Source organism: Loxodonta africana, unplaced genomic scaffold (assembly GCF_030014295.1).
Source record: "Loxodonta africana isolate mLoxAfr1 unplaced genomic scaffold, mLoxAfr1.hap2 scaffold_205, whole genome shotgun sequence".
Taxonomy (NCBI): Eukaryota; Metazoa; Chordata; class Mammalia; order Proboscidea; family Elephantidae; genus Loxodonta; species Loxodonta africana.
Genome location: NW_026974945.1, coordinates 306,283 through 320,895, shown reverse-complemented (window position 1 = coordinate 320,895; position 14,613 = coordinate 306,283). Strand labels below are relative to the sequence as shown.

The window sequence follows — 14,613 nt, the reverse complement described above, 5'->3', positions numbered from 1 at the left end:
CTGATGATGAATACAGAGTCATTCCAATTGTTTCTCCTGTGTGAGATGAGTTGTTTTCTCTCTAGCTTCTTTGAAGATATTTTCTTGGTCCTTGTTATTCCACAATTGACAGTGAGGCATTTGGGCGTAAAATTATGTGAGTTTAACTTGTTGGAGTTTGCATAGCTTGTTGAATCTGTAAGTTTATGTCTTTCAACAAATTGGGAAAGTGTTGAGCCAGTATTTCTTTAGATACTTTTTTCTACACCACATATTTTCTCTACACCTTATGGAATTCCAGTAAATAAATGTTAGATATTTTTGGATTTTTTTGAGGCTCTGTTCATTTTTTTTTTCAATATTTGTCCTCTGTTTTCAGATTGGATATTTTCAATTGAACTATTTTCATCTCATTGATCCTTTTGTCTGTCAACAGCATTCCGCTGATCAAGTGAATTTTTTATCTCTATTTTTCCTGTCTAAAATTTTCATTCGTGAATGGTTTCTATGTATTTTTCTATTTTTCTAAGGTGTGCCCGTTACTTCTTTGAGCGTGGTTAAAGTAGCTTTTTAAAGTTTTTGTCTATGATTCCAAGACTATGTCTTACTTCAATCTTACAGAAAATGTTGATGTTGTTTGTTTTAGCAATCACTTGACCCAGTTATGTTCAGGCTGCAGGTTCTTTCCCAACTTCTGGATGCTGTGGCTCAGATGTCAGTTCAGATTTTGAAGACTTTGCGATGATATTTGGTTGTAATCTATGGGAGTGTCACTCAGTCTGGGACCTTGTTGGTGTTCTAACCCATAATGCAGTTCTCAAAGGATTGATCTACTTCTTGGAGTCAGAGCAAAGCATATGCAACTATGGGAGTGGAGGGGGGTATGAAAAACAACTTTATGGTATCCCTCTCTTGAGCCACCTGGTCTCTGTCTCTCTGAGGCTCTCTGATGTCTGAGCAGCTACCTTCCTTGTCCACTGGCAAGAATGTTGGGGCTTTAATCTCTTCATTCTGCCGTGCAATTAAGTGACTGGGTCTGCCTATGAGGCCAAATATTGGTAAGATGGAGAAAATGTAACAGAGATTCCTCTATATTATTTGGTCCTTATATACTTAGGTCAGAGAGAAGGCACACTGTTTCTGGTGATACTTCCAAACAGGTGTGGAGAAAAAGGCATTAACAGGTGGATAGCTGCATACTAGGTGTTACGGATTAAACTCTGTCTTCCCAAAATGTATATATCAGCTTGACTAGGCCATGCTTCCCAGTATTGTGCGATTATCCACCATTTTGTCAGCTGGTGTGATTTTCCAATGTATTGTAAATCCTACCTCTAGGATGTTAATGAGCGAAGATTTGAAGCAGTTATGTTAAGGAGGCAGGGCTCAATCTACAAGATTAAGTTGTGTTTTAAGTCAGTCTCTTTTGAGATATAAAAGAGAAAAGAGCAGAGAGACAGGGGGACCTCAGTACCACCAAGAAAGAAGTGTCAGGAGCAGTGCATCCTTTGGACCTAGGATCCCTGTGCTGAGAACCTTCTTGTCCAGGGGAAGATTGGTGACAAAGACCTTCCCCTAGGAGTGACAGAGAGAAAGTCTTCCCCTGGAATTGGCACCCTGAATTTGGACTTATAGCCTCCTAGACTGTGAGGGAATAATTTTCTTTGTTAAAGTCATCCGTTTGTGGTATTTCTGTTACAGGAGCACTAGATATCTAAGACACTAGGTACCAGGAGATGTACATTTCCCAGCTCTTTCACTCCCAGGGCCACTATGACTAAGTAGCCATTGCCATAAATCCATGTGAGCAGACTATTCTGATTACTGCTTTGACTCTACTGTCTGTTATGGTAACCACACCCACCTTGTCTTTGTTGATTGAGTGCCACCACTTGGCTGCTACCACCACGGGGTCCAGTCAACTGCATTGTAGTTAGGTGTCTTAATTCAGTTAGGGCAGTTCTCACTGTGGACTCTTACTTACATAAAATAGCAACCACAGAAGTCTTCAATAATGCTGGGGCTTGCTGCACAAATTTGTACCTCACCGCTATGGTACAAAGAAAGCCCTCTGGGCACTCCGTGTGTGGGTCTGTGGGTCCAGCCTAATAAATCCATTCTAACCTGCCAGTTTCCCTCAGCCTTTGGTTACCTTCTCCTACAGTATACAATGGCAGATCTGCCATTTCCACTTGATTTATTGTAGGCCACCACTTAATCCATGCTTCAGTAAACCAACCAAATAAACTATGACGTCCTTTTCTAACCTCTCAAGCTGAAACACTGAATGAAGAATCTATGCTTCCTGGGTCTATATCAATAAACTCAGACTAATCCACCTTTATGTTGCTTGCACCATTATCCCACACCCATAATAGCCATTCCCACACATGTTCACCAGGTTTCTGTATGTATGTATGTATTAGAAAAATCAAGCAGTTCTTTTGGAGTTTAGCATACCTTCTCCTGGGTCACACTTCATAGTTCACCTTTTGGGGCTTGTTGGGACTGAAGTCTAGGTATAGGTCTAGAAGCAAAAATGGGCAGTGGCAGTGGGATGTTCAGCCGTGTCTTATAAGACATCTGCCTAAGGTGATGCCCCAGGCAATGCCCCAGATACCACCCCAGGAGATAACTCAAACAAGACACTTCAGGCACAGCTGAGGGTAATCTCATTAGATGGAGGTGGAAGGGATAATTGTTTTACTGGGAAGGGTGCCTTAGCAGGCAAAATTAGAGAATCTCTTCAGATGGGAGTAAGAGGTCTGGTTCTGTTAGGAAGAGCGATTCAACAGAAATTGGAGGTTCATTGTCCCCCGCTTCCTGACTGTCTGCCCATATGTCCTCATCCCAAGTTTCAGGATCCCATTTCTTCCCAATCAGTGCCCTCACTCTAACTTCAGACACCATTTGAGGCTGGATATTCAACTGGCGCTTTAATTCAGTCACTCTTATGATAAGAATCTGAGTTTATTTTTGGCAGCATTAGCCTTGTTACTATAAGAAATATGGTTTTCTTTCTGGGCACAAGTGGCAGCTTTCAGATCTTGTATGTGGTGCTTCAGCTTTGAGCCCATTTCTTTCATTCACCAGTGTGACTAGCAAAAGCAGGACTAACCAAGCAGCTTCCTTATTATTCTTATTCTGACAAAATTATAGAAAAGTATCAAATATGTAATCAGGCAGAGCCTTGTCTCTCACAAATATTTGATCCAGTGGTAGTAGTATTTTGCGTATTTCTATTGTCACCTCCCACCATGGATTAGCAATAGCCTGTTTACTACTGGAGACAGTCATCAGTGCCTTTAAGACTAGCCAGACTTGAGAATCAATTCAGAAAACTCATCCTTAAGATTTGGTTCCTCTAGAACCACAGTAGGTACCAAATGTCTTAGCTGGGATCTCTAGAGATGCAAAACTAGTGAAGAGAATATATATATATGGAAAACCTAGTCGCATAATGGTTAATAGCTATAGCTGCTAACCAAAAGGTTAGCAGTTCGAATCCACCAGGCGCTCCTTGGGAACTCTGTGGGGCAGTTCTACTTTGTCCTGTAGGGTCACTATGAGTTGGAACCGACTCGATGGCAATGGGTATATATATATACACACACACACATACACACATACATATATATATGCATACATATGTTAGTTGTGGCTGTTAGATGCCATCGATCCTGTGTAAAACAGAATGAAACACCGCCTGATCCTGAACCATCCTCACAATCATTGCTATGTTTGAGCCCATTCTTGCAGCCATTGTGTCAGTTCATGTTGTTGAGCGCCTTCCTCTTTTTTTCTGACCCTCAGCTTTTCCAAGCATGATGAGCCTCTCCTGGGACAGGTCCCTCCTGAAAATATGTCCAAGGCACGTGAGACGAAGTCTCGCCATCCTTGCTTCTAAGGTGCATTCTTGGTGTACTTCTTCCAAGATGGTTTTGTTTATTCTTCTGGCAGTCCATGGTATATTCAGTATTCTTTGCCAACACCATATTTTAAATGAATCAGTTCTTCGGTTTTCCGTATTCATTGTCTAATTTGCTCAAGCATGTGAGGTGATAGAAAATATCATGGCTTTGCTCAGGCACACCTTAGTCCTCAAAGTGACATCTTTCTTTCTCAACACTTCAAGGAGGTCTTTTGCAACAGATTTGCCCAATGCAATACATTGTTTGAATTCTTGACTGCTGCTTCTGTGGGCATTGATTATGGATTCAAGTTAAATGAAATGCTTGATGACTTCAGTATTTTCTCTGTTTATCATGGTGTTGCTTACTGGTCCAGTTGTGAGAATTTTTGTTTTCTTTATGTTGAGGTGTAATCCATACTGAAGGCTGTAGTGGTTGCTCTTCATCAGTAACTGCTTCAAGTCCTCTTTACTTTCAGCAAGCAAGGTCGTATCAGCTGCATATCATAGGTTGTTAGTGAATCTTTCTCCAAAACTAATGCCATGTTCTTGTTCTTCGAGACCAGCTTCTCAGAATGTTTGCTCAGCATACAGATTGAGTAAGTATGGTGAAAGGATACCACCATGACACATAACTTTCTGATTTTAAACCACACGGTATCCCCTTGCCCTACTCAAATGACTGCCTCTTGGTCTACGTAGATATTCCGCATGAATACAGTTAAGTGTTCTGGAATTCCCATTCTTTGCTAAGCTATCCATAATTTGTCGTGAGCCACACAGTTGAGTGTGCTTGTATAGGAAACAAAAATAGGTAAACATCTTACTGATATTCTCTACTTTCAGCCAAGATCCATCAGACATCAGAAATGATATCCCACGTTCCATGTCTTCCTCTGAATCCAGCTTGAATTTTTGGTAGTTGCCTGTCTGTGTACTGCTGCAACTGTTTTTAAATTATATTCAGCAAAATTTTTCTTGCGTGGGATGTTAATGACGTTGCTCGATAATTTCCGCATTGCGTTGGACCACCTCTCTTTGAAATGGGTACACATATAGATCTCTTTCAGTCATTTGGTCAGGTAGCTGTCTTCCAAATATATTGGAATAGTCAAGTGAGCGCCTCCAGCACTGCGTCCCTGTGTTGAAACATCTCATTTGGTACTCCATCAGTTCCTGGAGCCGTGTTTTTTGCCAATGCCTTCAGTGCAGGTTGGAGTTCTTCCTTCAGTACCATCAGCTCTTGATCCAATGCTACCTCCTGAAATGGTTGAACGTCGACCAATTCTTTTTGGCGTATTGAGTCTGTGTATTCCTTCCGTCTTCTTTTGATGTTTCCTGTGTTGTTCGATATTTTGCCCATAGAATCCTTCCTTCAGTATTGCACCTAGAGGCTTGAATATTTCCTTCAGTTCTTTCAGTTTGAGAAATGCCAGGTGTTTTCTTCCCTTTTGGTTTTCTAACTCCAGATCTGTTCACATTATTATTATCATACTTTGTCTTCTCCAGCTTCCCTTTCAGGTATTCTGTTGAGCTCTTTTACTTTATTTTTCCTTCCATTCTCTTTAGCTACTGTACATTCAAGAGCAAGATTCAGAGTCTCTTGTGACATCCTCTTTGGTCTTTGCTTTCTTTCCTGTCTTTCTAATGACTTTTTGTTTTTTTCATATATGATGTCCTTGCTATCATCCCACAACTAATCTGGTCTTCGATCATTAGTGTGCAGTGCATCAAATCTATTCTTGAGATGGTCTCTAAATTCAGGTTTGATATACTCAAGGGCATACTTTGACTCATGGACTTGTTTTAATTTTCTTCAGCTTCTACTTGAACGTGAATATGAGCAACTGATCATCTGTTCTGAAGTCAGCCCCTGGCCTGATTCTGACTCATGGTATTGACCTTCTCCATCATCACCTTCCACAAATTTGATTCCTATCTATTCTGCCTGGAATGGTTCACGAGTATAATCACCATTTATGTTCCTGACGAAAGGTATGTGCAATGAATAAGTCATTGGTCTTGCCAAATTCTATCATGTAAGCTTCATTGTCATTTCTATCATCAATACCTTATTTTCCAACTGCTGATTTGTCTGCTTTGTTTTCAACTTCGCATTCTAATTACGTAATTATCAGTACATCTTGATTGATGAATGCATCACGTTTGATCAGTTTCAAACTGCGGAACTTGGTAAAAACCTTCAACCTCTTCATCTTTCACATTCATAATTTGTGTGTAAATTTGAATAATAGTCTTATTAACTGGTCTTCCTGGTAGGCCTGTGAATATTATCCTATTGATCGTAGTGTTCTACTTCAGAAAAGATCTTGAAATGTTCTTTTTATCGATGAATATGATGCCGTTCTCTTCAGTATCTCAATCCTGGCATAGTAGAACATATCATTGTCTAGTTTAAAATGTCCAAAACCAAGCTATTTCAGCTCACTAATGCCTTGGATTACTGACCTTTATGCATTCCATTTCATTTTTGATGACTTCCAATTTCCCTAGATTCATACTTCCTTCATTTCACGTTCTGATTATTAAAGGATATTTGCATCAGTTTCTTCTCATTATGAGTTGTGCCCCATCAGGAAACGTCATTAAAGTGGGATCTACTTTGAGAAGGTAGCTCTTCCCCACTCATATTTTGAGTGCCTTCCAACCTAAGGGGTTATCCTCTGTCATTCAATCAGACAGTGTTCCAGTACTATTTGTAAGATTTCACTGGCCAGTTGTTTTTAGAAATAGGTCACTAGGTCCTTTTTCCTAGTCTGTCTAAATCCAGAGCTCCACTCAAACCAGTCTACCATGGGTGAACATGGTGGTATTTGAAATACCGGTGGCATAGCTTCTAACATCACAGCAACATGCAAGCCACCACAGTACAACAAACTGACAGAAGAGTGGTGGGAGTTAAAAATAGGAAGAACCAAAAAGAGTGCTTCTTCCATGTCTGCTGATTTAGAGGAACCATGAGAAATTGTCAAGTGAAGAGTGATTCAGAGAAAAACATGGGTAGAGTGTGACCTAATTTCCATAAAAACAAACAAATGAATGTACTTACATGTGTCCCGGCAAAAAGAAGTGTGTAAAAGGGTACATATGTATCTTTGGACACTGGACACTTTGGGGGAGCAGGTACAATATACTTATGTGGGGATGGCTCTTATTATAACTTCTGTATACAAATCTCTTGTTAAATGTGTTATAAGAATGTAAAACTTTTTAAAGTTTAATAACATCATAGGTGTATGTGTGTGTATTTGAAACCTTTTTTTTTTTTGACTATTTGATATATGTGTTTTTTCGTTATCTAGTGTGGCTATAGCAGAGATTCCACAAGTGGATGCCTTTAACAAACAGAAACTTATTCTCTCACAGTTTAAGAAGCAAGAAGTTTGAAGTCAGGGCACCAGCTCTAGGAGAAAGCTTTCTCTCTTTGTGGCTCTGGGGGAAAGTCCTTGTCATCCATCTTCCCCTGGCCTAGGAAATTCTCAGCGCGTGGACGCTGGGTCAAAAGGACATGCTCCACTCCATGCACTTCTTCCTTGGTGGTATGAGGTCCCTCTCATTTCTGCTCACTTTTCTCTTTGTATCTCAAAAGAGACTGACTCAAGACTCACCCTTATCCTGTAGATTGTGTCCTCCCTCATTAACCTAACTGCCTCTAATCCCGCCTCATTAACATTACAGAGGTTAGAATTTACAACACATAAGTAATCACATCAGATCACAAAATGCAGGACAACCACACAATACTGGGAATCATGGCCTGGCCAGGTTGGCACACATTTTGGGGGACACTATTCAATCCATAACAATAGAGAAAACACTGTCTTCAATGCCAGATTCAGAGACTTTTATCCATCTATGAAGGGCAAACACAGAAATTGAACAAAATTCAGACCAGCGAATTATTGCTTGCTCTTGTAACTAATGACTTCTTCTGGTCTCTATGCCTCGAAATGGCCAAAAAGAATTCTGTGAGGATTAATGCAGTTATTGCTAAAACATCTACTGAATTTGCATGTCTACAGGTAAGGAAGAATACTTGATTCATTAAGTAACACAGGGACCCTTAGACTATTGTTCTCCTTCTCTGATATGCCACTATCACCTTCTCCCCTTGTTGCTCTCCTGAAAAACCCACACTTGTATATTCTAGGCTTTTTTTCAGGATTGAATTTGCAGGAAGTTGAAGATATATCTTTGAAAGATAAAGAACACTTTGGCCACATTGTCTTTAGACAGTCGAACTTCCCAGCCAACCTCTGTGCAGGATGGGAATTCACAATCCCTCCTACTCAGTACCTCTGAGCAGGACGGGATTTCTGTTTCATTATCAGGAGACTGTGGAATTCACCCCTCTTCAGAAAACTTACTTTCCTTTGCCTCAAACTGTCCCTCTCAGGATCTGTCACGGTCACTCTGAGAAATTCACATGGGCAGCCTGTATGGAAGTGCCCATCCTAGAGGCCCTGCCCTCCCTTCCTTGCTCCATAGGGATTCCTCTGACACTTGGGGTCACATCTCCCAGGGAGTACACACCTCTGGCACTTCCAGGGATTCCCAGGCCCTGGGATACTGTGGATGGGACTTGGAACTCAATCTGTTTCTTCCCATCCTCACCTTTGGTTATCTGTGTTCTGTCTTCACCAGATTTAGGAGGCCTTGTCTTCTCTTTGCTCGTTTCATCTCAGTCAGGCTTTTCTATTCCAACTCTCTGATCTCAGAACAGATCAGGTTAGACCACAGAAAAGAGAAAGACCAAGCAAACATCACTGATCTGTGCAGAAGCTGCTGGGAAGGGATTCGATTCTCATTGGTTTAGGGTTTTATGCCCGCTGCTCACCGGCAGGCAGGTTCCCCCCAGAGTCTGGCTTCTGTCTGGTACCTTGTACTACAAAGAACTCAGTGACCAGCCCACCTTCACAATCACACCTCCCTTAGAGCTATCTTTGCAGAGGCTCTTTCTCAGACTTCCATGTCCCACTGAAATCCCATTTCTCTTTCCTTACAAACATTATGCTCATTCTCAGGGCCCTGAGACCTCATCTGCAGGTGAGTCTTGTCCTCTTCTCTCCTTGGCGGGGGAAGCTTTTGAGTGGACCTCATGTCTTCGGACAGCTATCCTGGGGCTTCTTCCACCCTGGTGCCGTAGGGCTGCATCTCTCTTTGTACTAGAGGGGGCGTGGAAGGGGCACAAGGCTAAAAGAGGATGGATTTTCCAGGTGAGGTGGGTTTAAGAAGCCTGAATGAACTTCTTCCCTGAAGGGTGCATATTTTGCAGTCCAGACATCCTGCTTCTCTCAGTCTAAGAGTCCTAGCACGTCTTCAGGTGCTTTCTCCTTTGACCTTGAGGCCATGCCTGCAATCTCTGCAGCCAGGTCACCCACATGTGTAGCAGCACCAGTAGGTGTGGTAGCTTCTTCAGCCCCTGTCTCCTGCTCCAGATGCTCCTGGAGGTGCCTGGCTCTTCTTGCCAGGACTCCAGGATGCTGACCAGGGACTCAGTGTTGGTTAAAGGATGTCGGCCAGTGACCACGTGTCCTCATTTCCTTTGAAGGCTTAGGCTAGTTGCCTGGGCAGAAGACAGCCAAGGTCAGTCTGAGCCTAGACACCTAGTGACCGACCTGTGACACTGCAGCGAGTGATAGATGTTAATTTCCATACTCAGGTATCCGCAGGTGGCGGACTCAGAGTGGTCGGAGGTGAAGTGTAACTAGAGATCACACAATCATGAGGGCACGGGCCAAAGGTCAGGGAAAATAGCTGAGGTCGTGGAGCTCTAGCGGAGCCAGTCTAGGGCACAGGCCTCCCTCCTGTATGTGGCAAAGAGGCGATCCATATGCCGCCATGCGCAGACTCTGGACTGCTGGGGCCCTGGATGCCCGGATTTCGGCCTTGTCTTTGGAGAAGTGACGCGCATGCACTGTGCCACCGGGGGCTGTGCCCCAACAGAAGCAAAATCTTGACAATACGGGCTTCAGTTGACTTTGCCTGTGCTCTCCTTTGGCTGAGTGACTTCGTGTGTTTCCTAGCAGGTGAAGACATTCGTTGAGAGAGGCAATTTCCATGCGTGCAGGCAAAGTGTGTGCTGAGATGATGAGTTGCTGGAGACCAGGGTGGACTCTTCAGACCCAGAATAGGCCTCTGGCAGGTATGTGTCAATGTTTTCTGCCCATGGCACTCACCCGGGTATTTGCATAGAATGTTATCAGCGGAATTAGTAGTCTCCGGAGAGGCTGCCCCGTGTCAGCAAGCTTCACCTGGCCAGGGTCCACCCGTGATGTAGCTCCCCAATCAATGACTACTCTCTAGACCTTCCAGATAGACTAGCAGATCTTCTCTGCCCATGGGCAACCAGTAGAGCCAGAGGCCTTCTCCCTTTGCTCTTTCGTCTCTAGGCATTCTATCAGGCACTCCAAGCTGTGAAGTGCATGGGGGGAGAAAGAAGAGATTTCAGAGAATGAACACATACAGAGAGAGAGGCAAGAGATGGTGAGTGGGGATGTCTTGCATACTGATATCCTGAGGAAAGTGGGAAAATTGGACCCTGGCTTGCTCTGCCAATGCCGTGAAGCAGTCCGCACCAGGGGCTCCCTTGTGCCTGCATAGCCTTTCCCAGGGTGTGCTCAAATCCTTTGGCCACTAGGTGTCCTAGGTCACAATGGAGGACCCTGTGTCATCTGCCTGGTGGACTGGATCTCTGCCATTGGCTAAGTCTTGTCACCAGGCCCATCATAAGCTCTGCCCACTCTTCCGGTGGGGAGACTCTCTCCATGGTGATGGCAAAGAAACCTTAGTCCCGCCCACCTGGCCTTGACTTCACCTACCTGGCCTGCTGACCCTCACCCAGACCTCTGTGTGGATGAAAATGAATGTCCACCAGTGGCCCAGTGTCAGCGTCTGGTATAAAGGATTCGGGACGTTTCCTGAGGCAGAAGGCAGCCTACGTCTGCGGGTACCTGGAAGTCTAGTGACTTGTGATGCTGCTGCCAGTGAGAAATGGTGACTCCCACACTCACATATCCCCTGGTGGCAGAATGATAGTGATGGGTGGAGAAACATGGCTCCGGAGCACATGTTCAGTGGGGCACCGGCCAAATGTCAGGGCCAGGAGTGGACGTCGTGGAGCTGCATGGCGTGCCAGTGAAGGGCCCAAGGATTTCTCCAATGAGGCAAAATGCAGATCAAGCCAAGGAACACAAAGATAAAGCAGCTGAAGAAATTAAAAAGGTTACTCAAGAACATAGTTAAAAATTTAATAAGCTGCAAGAAACCATAGAGAGACTGCAATCAGAGATTCAGAAGATTAACAATAAAATTACAGAGTCAGAAAACTCAATAGAAAGTAATAAGAGCACAATTGAGGAATTGGAAGGCAGAATTACTGAGATGGAAGATCAAACTCTTGGGACTAATATATTTGAAGAGAAAGCAGATAAAAGAATTTTAAATGAAGAAATCCAAAGAATCATGTGGGACTTTATCAAGAGAAATAACTATGAGTGATTTCAGTACCAGAACAGGGAGGGCTAACAGAAAATACAGAGGGAACTGTTGAAGATTTGTTGGCAGAACTTCCCTGATATCATGAAAGATGCTCATCGAATTCCACATACGGTAGATCTCAAAAGAAAGTGACCGAGACACATAATAATCAAACTTGCCAAAATCAAATATAAAGAGAATTTTAAGAGAGGCTAGGGATAAAGGAAGTCACCAACAAAGGAGAGTAAATAATAAAAAACTTGGACTACTCAGCAGAAATCATGCAGGCAAGAAGGCAAAGGGATGACTTACACAAAATATTGAAGGAAAAAAATTGCCAGCCAGGAATCAAACCATAACCCTGGCCCTCTGGCCTTCGGGCCCTCTGGCCTTAGCCCTCTAACTCTAGCCCCTAAGCCCTGAGCCCCAAAGCCCCTAAGACCCTAAGCCCTTAGGTCCTAACCCCCAAGGCCCTAAACTCTAACCCTAACCCAAACCCTAACCCCTATTCCCTAAACTCTACAACCTAAACACCTACACCCCAAAACACTACACATCAAAACCCTACACACTAAACCCTATACTCTAAGCCTCAAACCCTAAACCCAAACCTCAAATCCCAAACCCCAAACCCTAAACCTAACCGTAAACCCTAAACCCTAACACCTAACCCTAACCCCTAACCACCCTAACCCTAATGACCCTAACCCTCGAACCCTAACCCTCTAACGCTAACATGAAACCCTAATCCGAAACCCTAACCCTCTAACTCTAACCTCTAACCCTAACCCTCTAACCCTAGCCCTAATCCTAACCCCAACCTCCAAACCTAACCCCAAACCCTAAACCTCAAATCCCTAGCCCTAAACCTAAGAATGAGCCTAAGCCTAACCCTATCACTTAACTCTAAACCCTAAACCATAACACTTAAAACCCTAACACCCTTAGCCCTAACACATTTAACCCTAACACCCTAAACGCCAAAACCCTAAACACTAACACCCTTAACTCCAACCCCTAACCCCTAAACCCTAAGCTTAAACACTAAACCGTCTAACCCTCTAACCCTAATACCCTAAACCCTAACCCCAGCCCCCAGCCTTAACGCTCACTCTAAGCCTTAAACCTTAAGCCCTAAACCCTAGGCTCTAAGCCCTAAGCCCTAAACTCTAAATCCTAAAACCCTAAACTCTAAGCCCTAAGCCTAACCCTCTAATCCTAAACCCTAAAACCTTACCCCAAACCCATCCCAAACCCCTAAACCTGAACCCCTAAGCCCTAGCCCTAACCCTAATCCTCTAAGCCTAACCCTCTAACCCTAACTCTCTAACCCTAACCACAACACCAACCCCAACCTCTGAACCCAAAAACCCTAACCCCCTAACCCCAAGCTTCTGAACCCTAAGCCTAAACCCTCTAACCCTAAATCCTAACCTTCACCCCCTCACACCCTCACCTTCTCACTCCCTCACTCTATAATCTTCTCAACTTCTAACCCCCTCACCCTCTAACCCCTCACCCTCTAACTCCCTCAATCTCTAACCCCCAACCCTCTAGACCCCAACCCTCTAACACCCACCCTCTAACCCCAAACCACATATCCCAAACAGACCCAACACCAACCCCAACCCTAAACCTAAACCCTGACCCCTAAAACCTAAACCAAACCCTAACGACTAAACCCCAAAACCCTAAACCCCAAACTGCAACCCCTAACACCTAACCTTAACTCCAAACTCTAACCTCAAACCCTAAACCTAACCCTAACACCTAACCCCAACCAAAAAACCCTAACCCTAAACTCTAACCCCAAACCCTAACGACCCTAACTCTAACAACCCTAACCTTAACATCCCTAAGCCCAAACCCTAACCCTTTTTGTTAGCAGCCATAGCACTTAACCACTAGCCACCAGGGTTTCCATGAGCAGTCACAGGAATAGACACATGCACACCCGTGTTCACTGCAACATTATTCACAGTTGCAAAAAGATGGAAACAACCTAAGTGCTCGTCCACAGAGGAATGGATAAACAAACTACGGTACATACACAGTGGAACACTACACGACAATAAAGACCAATGATGAATCTCCGAAACATCTCACACCATGGATGAATCTGGGGCGCATCACACTAAGTCAATCACAAAACGTCATATACAGTAAGAGACCACTATCATAAAAACTCATGAAAACATTTACGCACAGAAACAATCCTTGATGTTCACCAGGGAGACGAAGAGCGGGTAGAGAAAAGCCAACTAAACAATAACCAAAAAAACCAAACCCACTGCTGTCGAGTTGATTCCAGCTCATAGCGACCCTACAGGACAGATTAGAACTGCCCCCATAGAGTTTCCAAGGAGTGCTTGGTGGATTCGAACTGCAGACCTTTGGTTAGCACCGGTGGCTCTTAACCACTACGCCACCAGGGTTTCCAACCAAACAACAGATCGGTGGTAACTCTGGCGAAGGAAAGACGGTACACAAGACTGGGGAATCAATCTCAGCCTCACTCTAACCCTAACCCTAAACCACTTGTGCCCGAGCCTAGTAACCCCAGCCCTAACCCCAACCCCCAACCACCTAAAACCTGTACCCCTAAACCTAACTCCCAAACCTCTAACCCCCAAACCTGGACCCCTAACACCAAACCCTAACCCCTAACCCTAATCCTCTAACCCTTCTGCATCTCTGGGCCTCTCGACTCTCCGTCTATTTTCTTCCTCCAAATCCTACTAACACTCAGTGGAATTTTGAAGTTTGAGCTGTGCTTTGCTTCTTGTTGTCTCCACCGGTCCCATCAAGGCACTGCATCATTTGCTCTGCTTCACTATTCAGTTCCAAAACCATGGCTTAGAATCGCCTGACACTGGACTTCAGCGATTCGGTGCAAGGCCGCGAGAGGGCGCGCGCACCGCCGGTTCTGTTCTGCCCACCAGGCCCTCTGAGCATGGGAACCTCCTGGACCTAAGCCCGGACGACCTGGGGACCGCTCCAGTGGCGACAGCAGAAGCTTTTCTTCCCGAGGGACCCAACGCCCCAGGGCGCTCTCTCAATACTCCCGTTAATGCTATGATTATCCTAACCCACTCCTTCTGTGCGACCTAGTGGGTCCTCTACCAGGTCCAGCCTTCACGACCCGCACCCCCCTGCCGTGGTCATGTACAGGAACCTGCAGGGCCGCGCCCTCCCCGCCCAAGCTCTGCCCCTCCATACCCTGA

The 14,613-nt window shown here is 44.4% G+C and overlaps 1 long non-coding RNA gene across 2 annotated transcripts in view; it reads left to right on the top strand.

Moving 5' to 3' along the window:
* LOC135229323 (uncharacterized) overlaps nt 1-14,372 on the top strand; it is a 57,911-nt gene extending 43,539 nt beyond the window's left edge. For both annotated transcript variants that reach the window (XR_010320110.1, XR_010320111.1), the window contains exons 3-5: nt 5,710-5,884; nt 9,937-10,055; nt 10,303-14,372. This is a non-coding gene — a long non-coding RNA (uncharacterized LOC135229323). The remainder of the gene's footprint in view (nt 1-5,709; nt 5,885-9,936; nt 10,056-10,302) is intronic.
* Nucleotides 14,373-14,613: the final 241 nt, after the last annotated feature.